Raw genomic sequence first — 13,092 nt, forward strand, 5'->3', positions numbered from 1 at the left:
ATCAAAGTCAAAATAAGTTACTTTTTTTTTTACCTAACTGGATATGTTTTCAGTGTTTTTATTTAATGTAACATGTTTATTCAGCTCGAAAAACATACTGTGTTTACCGATGTATTGGAAAATTCAAAATGGCGCCCGACTCTCTCTTTAACACGGTAAGTTTGGGGAAAGGTACTATAAATATAAAATTAGACAAAATACTGTTAGAAACTTGCTCAATATATGTTACCGTGACATAGGTTGGCATATATTCGGTGGGGTTTTAATAGTATTTTGTCTAGTTTATTATTTATGACACCTTTCCCTGAACTTACCGTGTTAAAGAGAGAGTCGGGCGCCATTTTGTAATTTTCTAATACATCGGTAAACAATGTGTGTTTTTCGAGCTGAATAAACATGTTACATTGAATAAAAACACAAAAAAATATATCCAGTTTGGTAGAAAAGTAACTTATCTTGCCTTTGATAACATTTATTTGTTATATATTTGTTTTTTGACAACTTCTTCGAATCTGTGTGTACAGTAATACAAACCCCAAACAAATGCAGATTCTGCTACACGGAATTGGAAAGTGTGAGTCATCTGGCATCAAATTGCAAGGTTCTTTTTGGGGTATGCCTACTACACAGCGAGATATGATGGAGTATGTAAGTACCTCCACATCTGTAAAAAATTAAACATCCAATGTAGCAGCAAATCCTGGGAACATAAACCTGAAAGAACAGTTGGAGATGACTTATATACCATACATTACGACCATGCAATCCCTACAGCCACCTACATTGAAAATGCTGCTGTGAAACCTGACATAGTTATATGGAATAAATCAGAAAGAGTGATAACCTTGGTTGAAGTGAGTGTCCCTAATGATGGAAGTCTGAACAGACCAAATATCAAAGTCTCATGTATGATATGAAAAGAAACTGGAATCTTAGGGAGATATCAATCATACCAGTTATTATAGGTGCCACAGGGCTTATGAAGAAGAACCTGAAGTCCTACCTAACTAATATTCCTGGTGAACCAAGTGCAAAAGAGATTCAGACAATTGCACTTAAGGGGATGGTGAGGATACTAAAAAGAGCTCTCGGTTGGTTTCAATAAAAATCGGGGCAATGTTGACAGTTGGTTCGGCTGTCCTACCTTCAAAGAAAGAAAATGAAAAAAAAAAAAGGAAAATCCGAAGTCGTATGATTTTCATGGGGGGGGGGTAAATGGAATCTCACGAGTGGGTTTCTACTTAAAATGGGGGAAAAAAATTTTAAAAAAACAAGAAAAACAACTTTGAACTTTTGTTTTGTTTTGTTTTCCAATTAAATACGATGGACTTTGACGAATTCAGTAATAAAGCCAAAATTCTTAAATTTTTGATTTTTTTAAATTTTTGAATGCATGTTTTTCTTTTTTTTCTTTTCTTTTTCCTTTTTTTTTTTTTTTTTTTTGAAAAAGTTTTTGTTACGCATTTATTAAATCAAAATAAATATAAGAAACTTATAAACACAAAATAGAATTTGCGGTACTTCTACACTACTGGGACGAGATTTTGTAGTCGATAGATGGATTTTTCAGATAAAAAAAAGCAACTTTAATTGTGTTAGCAGGTGAAAAATTGCTGCCATTTTTGTTTAATTCGAACAGAAAATTAACTCCCTGTTAAACTCTCTTGTGTTTTACGATCGTTTTCATTAAATTCTATTTTTTATTTTCTTTAATAAATTATTTTCTACTTTATCAATTTTCGTAATTTTTTTTATATAATTATTTTAAAAATACGAGGAATACGTAGATATCATTGTTTTAATGTGAAAAATATTACAATTTCTGAAAATCTCGTCCCAATTCTGTAGAAGCGCAGAATTTCCTGCACCTGATCTACGCTTGTCTCCCCCTGCTATGCACTATCCAAATGTTCCAACCGAAACCCTAAAAAAGTTGTAAGGTGCCCATTAAAAAAAAATTTTTTGAACTTGTACTTAGAAGAGGGGAATACAATTCAAGACGTTCTTAAAGTTTTTCAAATAATTTCTCCAAAAATGTTAAAATGTCGCGTAACTTATTTAGTGAAAACAACACAAACACTAAATTAACCCATTAGCGGTCGAATTAAGGGAAACTTTTAAATGTACATGTAGATATTTTTTAGCGTCCCATTAATTCGTTATTTTAACCCATTGTTCCAAGGGAACTAACTCTATTTTGCTAACCAAGCAGTTAAGTCAGATGCTACAGCGGACGCATTGCTTTTAAATATGGAGCGTTGGGGTAGTTCTGATATGAAGGTTCAGAAACTGTTCTGGTCTGCTATCGAATATCGGTACATTGTTCGATGGGGTTATCTTTCAGATGCAAGGTTCATTGTTTACTTGCGGTTTTAACGATGTAAGATTCCGTTGTACGGAAGACCAAATCGGCCAAAATGTCTATGATGTTTTTATTGGCGCTTTTCTTCGTATTTTTAATAACATTTTTTGGCACCATTTATAAGTTCTTTTTACAAATAATTTTTTTAATACTGTAATAGTAAAATAAAGATACATTTATTAATTATACGGAAAAAGTATCTCGTAATGTTTTCACACGAGATTTTTTTCCTGTTGATTTCTCTTTTTTTTTTTAAATATTAAAATTGATTTACTATTTAAAGTGATTTTAAAGCCTTTAACATGACGGAGTTTATAATGAAAACCAAATTACCGTTAAAATTAAAATAATCTTTATTAGAAATTTGTAACAAAATAACAAAATTATAAAACTATTAGATTAAAATTGAGAACTTTTAATTAAACAACGTGAACATTTTATAATGAGTGTTTTCATGAAATGTATTTTTAATAATGAAAAAATAATAATCTTTATTAGAAATTTGTAACAAAATAACAAAATTAAATACAGTGAACATTTTATGAGTGTTTTCATGAAATGTATTTTTAATAATAAAAAAGTGAACTTTTTTTTACTTAAACTTCATAAAAAAAACGTATCCAATATAGAATGTTACGAAAATAATTTTCCTTTATTCGCCGCCGCCAAAGAAATTCCTGCAGATGACTGTTGAAATTTGCACGACTAGTTCCTCGCATCGCTCTGAATTTGGCTTTGCAGATACTCCAGCTACCCTCAATGCGATTTGTGTGAATGGTGGGGTCATTCGGATCTGTAAAATTATAGGTGTGATTTACCACATCATGGATGGGCAGGGTACTATATGCACGCCAACCATCAGTTATTATCCTTGTGCCAGGTCGCACATACTTCTGAATTATTGGCAGAAGAGTTCCAGCATTTCTACTGTCGACTGGCACCATCATAGTCACATTTGACTCTCTCTCTCGACCATACCAAGGACCCACTGCCCTTCGCGATATCTTCCTCGGTGGTATTTACGGTGCATAAATTTGCTCTCGTCGATTTCCACGGTTCTTCCAGGACCACCGATTTCAATTGGATTTTCCATCAGGGACATTGCGCAAATGTCCCTTATGAAATTAAACCAGTCCACTAGAGTAGTCGGGGATAGACCAGTTTCTTTGGAAACTTTTACGATCGGTGCCTCCAAACTCCACCAATACAACATTTCAATTAAAATATTTAATTTTAATCTACTGCCTTCGAAGAAGGATCCTGCCCTAATATTTTTCCGTTTCTTACATTGTGGGCAAGCCCAACAATATCCGTCCATATATTCCTTGCCCCGTCGACATTGAAGGTTCATCCGACGGCTAGGAACTACATTGCATTTTGGACACGTCTGTTGGTTGGCGATTAAACCACGATGTGCCAACCCTTTCATAGTGGTTAAATTGTCACATGTATTGGTAACAATGTCTTTAAATAATGTGTTAGTGGCACAAACATCTCCCGCTGGCATCATCACATCGACTAATTTGTTCATGATTAAATGAAGTTAGAAATCAACAGGAAAAAAATCTCGTGTGAAAACATGACGAGATACATTTATTAATTATACGAAAAAAGTAACTTTATTTTACTATTACAGTATTAAAAAAAATATTTGTAAAAAAAAAACTTGTAAATGGTGCAAAAAAATGTTATTAAAAAATACGAAGAAAAGCGCCAATAAAAACATCGTAGACGTATATTATCATTTAAACAGTATATCAATTTAAATATTTAAATTATGGCCGATTTGGTCTTTCGTACAACGGAATCTTACATCGTTACAACCGCAAGTAAACAAGGAACCTTGCATCTGAAAGATAACCTTCGATGGAAAGGGATTTGTGGGATTTTGTTATATTTTATTGCCGTCTTTATTGTTGTCATTTGATCAGCCCAAAAAGGGAGTAAAAGGGAAGGGGGTTTATGAGTCACGCTATTTATATTTGTATCCACGTGACTAAATCAACCAATGATTGACAGCCCCAGGGGCACGTGACCTCGGATTTTACTTATTAATAAAAAGCAAATCCAATAGAAGCATTTTTTTTCCTTCTTTCTTTCTTTCCTTTCCTACAATGTGATGCCTTATGTCCTTTCTGGTAGCATACGTCACATTGTTTAAATTTGTACCAATGTTTATCTCCACACCTCCAACACGGTCCAAGTGGATCTTTTCCCTGTTTTTTCCTCTGGTTATTTTTTTAAGTCATTTTTTTTGTCTAATGGATCTTTTTAATGTGCGATACTCCGCTTTCCACGAATGTCCTGTTTCAACGCAAAAAAAAAAAAAACAATAAAAAAAACATTCAGTCTTCCACTAAGCTTTGTAGTTTTAAATTCGGCTCGTTTTCAAATTTATTTAAAACACGACGCCTGATTTCAGCGTCTTTATTTATGTCGAAATCGATTTTGCGTTCAATCAACAGCTTACAACGAATCGTTTCGACATTTCAAAACATAAAAAAGAGTTGATATGTCGTAAAAAAAAAAACCTTAAAAAATAACCAACTTTTTTTTTTTACAAAAGAATACTACTTATCAAGGCTCGAAGGCCACTCGGGGATAAGGGTTGATGAGTGTACAGTAATCAATGGGCAAAGGTCCTAGTAATCGTTAGTAGTGGAAATTTGGTAAATTGGATTACTGAAGGGGATGGTTCATCAAGAATTTGTTTACGTTGGACTTGAAGACGACCATATTGTAGTCAGTTGGAAAGCAGAAAAATGGAAGAGAATTCAACAGGCGTGCAGTTCTAAGAAAGAAGCTTTGTTCATGGAATGTACGTTTAGATTTAGGCACAGATAAAGAGTGGGGGAAATTATTGATAATGGTTTTAACTAGACGAGTGTTTTGCGTAAAAGTCAGACCAGAGGGGGGGGGCATAGATTAGAGCTCAGACGAGCACTTGTCATGGAAATAATGATAGAGCAGAGACAGACTCGCAACGTCTCTTCTGTGAGAAAGAGGTTGCAAGGAAGAGAAAAGAGCATCGCCCACTAGACTACGAAGTCTATTTAGAACCCTATCAAGGCAGGATAAGCTGCTTCTAGCAGCTCCTGTACAGATGTGGCAATAGTACTCCATCCTTGGAAGTATTTAGTTCTTATACAGGTAGAGAATTGCATCAGCATCTATATGTTAAGAAGAAAACCTGGCATGGACCAAAACACACATCTTTTTAAAAAAATACGAAAAAGTTTATTTCAACAGCAGAAAGTTGAACAGTGTCCAAGTGTAAAAAAGGAAGAGTTGAAATTTATTTGAGCTGTCGAAGGTCGGCTGGCAGTTATCGTCAACGAAGATCGTCAATGCGGGAACGTCCAGTAGACAGGAACAGAGAGGGTGGGAGAGGGAGAGGGGTGAGAGAGAAAGAGAGATATATATAGAGAAAGTGGGAGAGAGAAAGAAAGAGAGAGAGAGAGAGAGAGAGAGAGAGAAACAGAGATAGAGGAGGTGAGAGAGAAACAGAGATAGAGGAGGTGAGAGAGAAAGAGAGAGAAAGTGGGAGAGAGAGAGAGAGAGAAGATGTATTTCTTCAATGCTTCCTGGATTACTTCTGCTGATCGACTGTAATTTCCAAAAAGGGACTAAAGAAGAGAGGCAGATGAAATGAATGCAGAGAGAGAGAGAGAGAGAGAGAGAGAGAGAGGGAGGGAGGATGAGAGAAAGATGGAGATAGAGAGAGAAAGTAGGAGAGAGAAAAAGAAAGAGAGAGAGAAACAGAGATAGAGGAGGTGAGTGTGTGTGTGTGTGAGAGAGAGAAAGAGAGAGAGAGAGAGAGAGAGAGAGAGAGAGAGAGAGAGAGAGAGGGAGAGAGGGGGGGTAGGATGTATTTCTTCAATGTTTCCTGGATTACTTCTGCTGGGACTAAAGAAGAGAGGCAGATGAAATGAACGCCCCTTGCAAGCTGATTGGTCGGTGTGTGGCCAAATCGCTTAGCAGGGGCAATTGATTCGCGAGAGAAAATAATTATTTGTTTTATATTCATGGCTGCTATATCACTCCTGCTTATTCTTGGAAAAGTCAAAATTCCTCAGAATTTTTTTTTTTCTTTCTCATGTGCATTGATTTTTATTTTTATTTATTTTTAATCAATTTTATCAAATTATTATTTTATAGATTTGAAGTTAAATGCTAAAGGGAAATTAAAATCTTTTTCTTTTTTTATGCTATCTTAACGCAACCTTCGGGATTTCGTGCTAACGTTTGCTTTCTGTAATTCGTTCATTAATAAAACGGAGATGATTCGTACTTCATAACGCAACAATCATGCATTAGATCCCATGTTTGAAAAATAAAGATCGATTTCAGAGCCAAACATTCATTCATTAATAGAACCTAATACGACATAATCACATTGAAACACCTTGACAGACCATTTCGTTGACATATATGTAACTAGCAGGGCTACCCGGCGTTGCTCGGGACCGTATAAACAATGAAAAAACAAAAGCAGATATTGAACATATGTTTTATTCTTAGGGGAGAGGAATCTTTCATCTCAAGTTTTAGCGTTACAAACAAACATTTGTCTTTTATATATATAGATAACTAGCAGGGCTACCCGGCGTTGCTCGGGACCGTATAAACAATGAAAAAACAAAAGCAGATATTGAACATATGTTTGATTCTTAGGGGAGAGGAATCTTTCATCTCTATGTATTATTTGTTTTATCTACCCTAGGACTGATATTGTTCATGTTTTATCCCTAGCATAGGTAATTTACAGCATGTATATGAAATTGTTTTACCTTAGGGAGAAGAGAACAGGTAATATACAACATAATGTGTCTATATTACATCCCTGGCAACGCCTAGAAACCAGCTAGAACATGTATTTCAGTCAATCTTTATTATATCCTGGGCTATGCCGGGAAACCAGCTAATCTCTTTTTAGTGACTTGACTACCAAAATACCTCCCTAAGTGTGTCCTTTCTTTTGAACTTATTAGATATAGGTATCTAGAAATGTGTGTGAAATTTTGTTGAATGCATTGTTCACTATGATTTTCTTATTGTTCTACACAATATCAACTGTAGCGAAATAACACAGTAAACTTAGTGTAGTGTTAGAATAAAGAGCAAAGGAAAAAATTAGAATCATATTTTGTAATTGCAAATCTAAATTTGCTAGCATGTACCAGTATTTGCCAGGTTGTGGAAATTTGGAACTTATAACATATGTAGTGGCCTTTTCCTAGATACCTATTGCTAAAAATTATACTTTCATTTTGTTAGAAAAATCTCTCTTCAGATGCCCTGCATCATTCAAAATAAAAACAAATATTTTTATAATTGTTTCAGTATATTGCTACACAATGTGAAAGTTTTTAACGTTTGTAAAAAAAATCATGAATGTGCTTATATTGCAAAAAAGAAAATATCAGTGCACAGTATTGAAAGTGTTTGAGATTCAAAAGTCTGTAACATTTCTACTAACTTCATAAGATGTCATGTGAGAAACTGAATTGAATATCAAGACATTATCTGAAGCGTTTTTATTTTGGTGTAACATATGTGTTTACAGTGAACCTTAACTTTTAATAAACAGATTGGTATGCAATGACATAGGCTAAGAATCTTTAAAATATATATAAATTGGAAAAATGTGTGAACAAATGAAAAAAAAATGATCCGCTCCACTTGATGACATCAAGCACAGTAATATTTTAGTGAAGAAAATATGAAATTGATGTTCAGTGATTAGTTTGGATGAATGAGAAAATGTAATTGTTTGATGCATAAAAATAACTCAGTTGCTGTATTTGATATTAAGCAGCAAAATATAGTGATTTGAATATTTGGGAAAACATCAAACCAGATTATGTAAAAAGAAAAAAAAAAGATGAAATTAGAAAATATATATTTTATGTTTATGAGTTCTGCCAATCAAAATTTTGTGGCAGAAATTGGGTGATTACCATGCAATTTTATTTTGGTAAAATTCTTAAATTATTAGAATGTTTATTATAATTTCTAATTAGTGACTTGTTATAATCAAAATCCGCCCTAAAGAGTGTCCTTTCTTTTATTAGGTATCAGAGTAGGTATCAAGATTTCTACTTCTATACAAATGTGATATTTCAGATCTGTACATAAAAAATTTGTTGAATATATAGGTTGAGAATTGTTCTGTGTCGCTCTCTCTCACACACACACGCATTCTCACTTTTATAGATATAATAGATAGATTACTCTAGATATATTTCCATATGTCTGAATACCCTATATACAAATTTTCAAATCTGTAGATAAAAAAATTTGTTGAGTATATAGGTTGAAAATTGTTCTCTCTCTCTCTCTCTCACACACACATTCTCAATTTTAGAGATATAATAGATAGATTATGCTAGATATATTTCCATATGTCTGAATACCCTATATACAAATTTTCTAATCTGTAGATCAAATATTTGTTGAATATATAGGTTGAAAATTGTTCTTACTCTCTCTCTCTCTCTCTCTCTCTCTCTGGCTACCTCACACACACATTCTAACTTTTATAGATATAATAGATAGATTATGCTAGATATATTTCCATATGTGTGAATACCCTATATACAAATTTTCTAATTTGTAGATAAAAAATTTGTAGAGTGCATAGGTTGAGAATTGTTCTCTCTATCTCTCACACACACATTCTAACTTTTAAAGATATAATAGATTATGCTAGATATATTTCGATATTTCTGAATACCCTATATATAAAAATTTGTTGAATGTATAGGTTGAGAACTGTTCTCTCTCTCTCTCTCTCTCTCTCTCGCTCACACACACACATTCTCACTTTTATAGATATAATAGAAAGATTATCCTAGATATATTTCTATTTGTATGAATACTCTATATACAAATTTTAAAATCTGTAGATAAAGAATTTGTTGAGTATATGGGTTGAGAATTGTTCTCTCTCTCTCTCTCTCTCTCTCTCACACACACACACACATTCTCACTTTTATAGATATAATAGATTATGCTAGATATATTTCCATATGTCTGAATACCCTATATACAAATTTTCAAATCTGTAGATAAAAAATTTGTTGAGTATATAGGTTGAGAATTGTTCTCTCTCTCTCTATCACACACATTCTCACTTTTATAGATATAATAGACAGATTATGCCAGATATATTGAAATATGTCTGAATGCCCAATATACAAATTTTGAAATCTGTAGATAAAAAATTTGTTGTATACATAGGTTGACAATTGTCCTCTCTCTCACACACACACACATTCTCACTTTTATACATATAATAGATAGATTATGCTAGATATATTTCTATATGTCTGAACACCTTATATACAAATGTTCAAATCTGTGGATAAAAAATTTGTTGAATGTATAGGTTGAGAATTTTTATCTCTCTCTTTTTCTCTCTCTCTCTCTCGCTATCTCACACACACGCATTCTCACTTTTATAGATAAAATAGATAGATTATGCTAGATATATTTCCATATGTCTGAATACCCTATATACAAAGTTTCAAATCTGTAGATAAAAAATTTGTTGAATATATAGGTTTAGAATTGTTCTCTCTCTCTCTCTCACACACACGTTCTAACTTTTGTAGTTATAATAGATAGATTATGCTAGATATATTTCCATATGTCTGAATACCCTATATACAAATTTTCTAAACTGTAGGTAAAAAATTTGTTGAGTATGTAGGTTAAGAATTGTTCTCTCTCTCTCTCTCACACACACACACACACACAAGTTCTCACTTTTATAGATATAATAGATAGATTATGCTAGATATATTTCTATATGTCTGCCTACCCTATATACAAATTTCCAAATCTGTGCCCAAAAATGTGTGGAATATATAGGTTGAGAATTGTTCTCTCTCTCTCTCTCTCTCACACATATTCTCACTTTTATAGGTTATATAGGTTGAGAATTTTTTGCTCTTTCCATCACTCACATTCACACTTTTATAGATATAATACATAGATTATGCCAGATATATTTACATATGTCTGAATACCCAATATACACATTTTCAAATCTGTAGATAAAAAATTAGTTGAATATATAGGTTGAGAATTGTTCTCTCTCTCTCTCTTTCTCTCTCTCTCACACACACATTCTCACTTTTATAGATATAATAGATAGATTATGCTAGATATATTTCCATACGTCTGAATACCCTATATCCAAATTTTCTAATATGTAGATAAAAAATTTGTTGAATATATAGGGTGAGAATTGTCCTTCCTCTCTTTCTCTCTCTCTCTTTCTCACACACACACAAGCTGAAAATTGTTCTCTCTCTCTCTCTGACTCTCTCTCTCTCTCTCACACACACACACATGGTCATTTTATAGATATAATAGATAGGTTATGCTAGATATATTTCTATATGTCTGAATACCCTATATACAAATTTTTAAATCTGTAGATAAAAAATTTGTTGAGTATATAGGTTGAGAATTGTTCTTTCTCTCTCTCTCTCACACACATTCTCACTTTTATAGATATAATAGATTATGCTAGATATATTTCCAAATGTCTGAATACCCTATATACAAATTTTCAAATCTGTAAAGATAGAATTTGTTGAATATATAGGTTGAGAATTGTTCTCTCTCTCTCTCTTTCACACACATTCTCACTTTTATAGATATAATAGATAGATTATGCTAGATATATTTCCTTATGTCTGAATACCCTATATACAAATTATCAAATCTGTAGATACAAAATTTGTTGAGTATATAGGTTGAGAATTGTTCTCTCTCTCTCTCTCTCTCTCACTCACTCACTCACTCACTCACACACACACACACACACATTCTACCTTTTATAGATATAATAGATTATGCTAGATATATTTCCATATGTCTGAATACCCTGTATACAAATTTTCAGATCTGTACATAAAAATTAGTTGAATATATAGGTTGAGAATTGTTCTCTCTCTCTCTCTTCTCTCTCTCTCTTTCACACACATTCTCACTTTTCTAGATATAATAGATAGATTATGCTAGATATATTTCCATATGTCTGAATACCCTATATACAAATTTTCTAATCGGTAGATAAAAAATTTGTTGAATATATAGGGTGAGAATTGTACTTACTCTCTCTCTCTCTCTCTCTCTCACGCACACATTCTCACTTTTATGGATATAATAGATAGATTATGCTGGATATATTTCCATATGTCTGAATACCCTATATACAAATGGTCAAATCTGTAGATAACAAATTTATTGAATAGATAGGTTGAGAATTGTTCTCTCTCTCTCTCTCGCAACCTTACACACACAACCACACGCAAACATTCTGACTTTTATAGATATAATAGATCGATTATGCTAGATATATTTCCATATGTCTGAATACCCAATATACAAATTTTCAAATCTGTAGGTAAAAAATTTGTTGAATATATAGGTTGAGAATTGTTCTCTCTCTCTCACACACTCACATTCTCACTTTTATAGATATAATGTATAGATTATGCTAGATATATTTCTATATGTCTGAATACCCTATATACAAAGTTTAAAATCCGTAGATAAAAATACGTTGAGTATATAGGTTGAGAATTGTTCTCTCTCTCTCTTACGCACACACACACACACACACACACATTTTCACTTTTATAGATATAATAGATAGATTATGCTAGATATATTTCCATATGTCTGAATACCCTATATACAAATTTTCAAATCTGTAGATAAAAAATGTATTGAATATATAGGTTGAGAATTGTTGTCTCTCTCTCTCTCTCTCTCTCTCTCTCTGGCTACCTCACACACACACACATTTTCACTTTTATAGATATAATAGATAGATTATGCTAGATATATTTCCATATGTCTGAATACCCTATATACAAACTTTCAAATCTGTAGATAAAAAATTTGTTGAGTATATAGGTTGAGAATTGTTCTCTCTCTCTCACACGAAACTGTGCGCTCGGCTTCTTCCCCCCCTTCCCACCCCAAATGCTTGGGAAACTGTGCACTGTTTTTGTTGGTTTTCAAGCTGCCTCTTCCCCCCCCCACACACACACAGTTTAACAGTAGTAGGAGGTCAAGAGAAAGAGGGTGAGAGAGAGAGAAGAGTAAGTTGGTGAGAGAGAGAGAAAAGAGAAAGAGGGTGTTGATTTTATATTTTTATTATCGTCTAATATTTTGAAAGCTGAATTTCTAATAAAATGTGCATCTATAGGAGATAATGCCTGGGAATGTGTTCCCCCCCCCCCACAGTTTAACAGTGGTGTGACGTCAAGAGAAAGAGGGTGAGAGAGAGGGAAGAGTAAGTGGGTGAGAGAGAGAAAAAAAAGGAAGACGGTGTTGGTTTTGTGAAAAAAGTTGTTATTTACAATTGTTCGCATTCTTGGCCTTTTGGTCAAGATCAAAGTGTAGTATCTGTTCTTCAGATGCTGCACTTCTATTTCTTGTTCTCTTTCGGTGGAGGAGAAATCCTCCACGACTGAGACAATTTTTATTTTTGTACCTTTTCTCCACGTTAAAAAACGACCCTGGTGTCTAACTCTGTCCCGTGGTGAGGCATAGTAAATAGGTACAATTGTTCGCCATTAGTGGATGTTGACGTCACGTCACGTGACATGACTAAGCGTTTTTTTTTTTTAGTATGAATAACATTTTTTGTTATAATTATAAAGTCTACACTTAATTTTATAGAAAATGATGTATATATAATAGAA

The 13,092-nt window shown here is 33.2% G+C and overlaps 1 pseudogene; it reads left to right on the forward strand.

Annotated features, from left to right (window-relative positions):
- Positions 1–12,752: 12,752 nt before the first annotated feature.
- Positions 12,753–12,886, forward strand: LOC145258507 (U2 spliceosomal RNA; annotated as a pseudogene).
- Positions 12,887–13,092: the final 206 nt, after the last annotated feature.

This window comes from Euprymna scolopes, chromosome 33, assembly GCF_053919585.1.
Source record: "Euprymna scolopes isolate OS-2025 chromosome 33, ASM5391958v1, whole genome shotgun sequence".
Lineage (NCBI taxonomy): Eukaryota > Metazoa > Mollusca > Cephalopoda > Sepiida > Sepiolidae > Euprymna > Euprymna scolopes.